Raw genomic sequence first — 1,709 nt, forward strand, 5'->3', positions numbered from 1 at the left:
GCAGGACCTGTTGGTTTCCTGAGTCGTAGCCTTAACCCAGGCTCTGCTTCCCCAGATAACAGTGACCCACAGGAGACCGATAGTATTCTCTCCTACTTCTGGGGCCTTTGCAGATCCAAGGCCAGCATTTTCCCCAGGTTGGGTGAGTCTGCTGCTTAGTTGTTGCCTCTTCATCTGATGGGTGTGCAAGTGTCTCTGCTTTGCCGTTTTGGCATTTGCCTTGCTTGGGGTTCCACCATCACCTTGGCAGTTTGGGGAAGACTCCTGAGAGATGGGGAGGAGAGAGTGTCTTTGGTCAGTGTCCCTAGAAGCAGGGCCTGAAATGGAAATTCTGGGCGAGAGATGTATTGAGGAAGTGCTGTCTGGAGACACCTGTAGGGGAGTGAGGAAAGAGAGAGAGGGGAGGGGAGGGAGCTGAGTAAGTGCGTGGATTCAGCTGAGGTCTAGCTTCAGCCTGATCCCACGGGGCGCTCTGGAGCATGAATTATACCACAGACTTGTCCCACCTTGAGGCGAGCACACTGGCCAGGTGCACCTCCATGTCAATCAGGCATTGGTTAGGAACTGCCCCGAGGTGAGGCAGTAACCTCCCAGACCCTTCTGGACCAAGGGGGCTCCAGTGGTCAAGGGCGATTCTCAGGAGAAGGCTGCAGCCCTTAGCATCTGGAGACGGCTGTACCGGGGGTGTGGGGGGCAAAGGGATCTGAGCAGAGCCACAGCAGCATCTGCTACAGACAGACTGTCCAAGTGTGGGCCTCTGTCTCTCCACCTCCACTTGGAATTTGACGGTGGGCTTCCATCACTCTCCAACATGAGCCCAGGGAAGAGCCATTATAAAGCACCTGGGTGTTGAAGATGGCAGGGTACAAAGACAAGGACTCTGAAGATGCCAGTGCCTGGGGCTGCGTTCCACTTCTCTCCCCGCTGGTTGTGCTCACCAAAGGCAGAGGAAGAGAGAGTCACTCACTACCTCATGCTTTCACTCTGTGGGAGCTGGAAACAGAGTAAGAAATAGCCTCTTCCTCTTCCACAGAGGATGGCTTCCCTCTAGGTCCCTTCGGTGGAATTAAGAGCCTCCCTACAGGAGAAACTTTGGGCCTTTGATTTGCCTTGAGCCAAAGGAAAGGATGGGGTATGTAGGCATTACCTGTTACCAAGCAGCACTTTACGGTAAGCCCCCTACGTAAAGTCCGAGAGCGTGTTCATAAGTCCAACAAAGTTAGCCTAGGTACCCGACTAACACAATCAGCTATATAGTACTATACTGTAATCGGTTTCTAATACTTTTCACACAAATAATACACAAAAACAAACACACACAGAAAATAAAGAAAACATTTTTAATCTTACAGTATAGTACCTTGAAAAGTACAGTAGTACCAGCTACATCACTGCTGCTTTTACGCTTGCTTCCGGACATCCTGGGCTTGAAATAAAGACACTGTACTCTTGTACTCTATACAGTACTGTAAAGTACACAAAAGCACAACCACTTTTAGAGGATGCACACGCACGACAATATACGCCAGACACGTGAACTAACTTATGTGATTGGACATGCGAACGCACGTTCACATCTTTGAAAGTTCGAAACTTGAAGGTTCGCATGTAGGGGACTTTACTGTATTATAAATGGCCACGTGCCTGGCTCTGTGTGGAGAAAATACTGAAAGGTCAGTTCTTGGATTTTTTTTTTTTTTTTTTTTTTT

This window comes from Lipotes vexillifer, unplaced genomic scaffold (assembly GCF_000442215.2).
Source record: "Lipotes vexillifer unplaced genomic scaffold, Lipotes_vexillifer_v1.1 scaffold39, whole genome shotgun sequence".
In the NCBI taxonomy this organism is placed as follows: domain Eukaryota; kingdom Metazoa; phylum Chordata; class Mammalia; order Artiodactyla; family Lipotidae; genus Lipotes; species Lipotes vexillifer.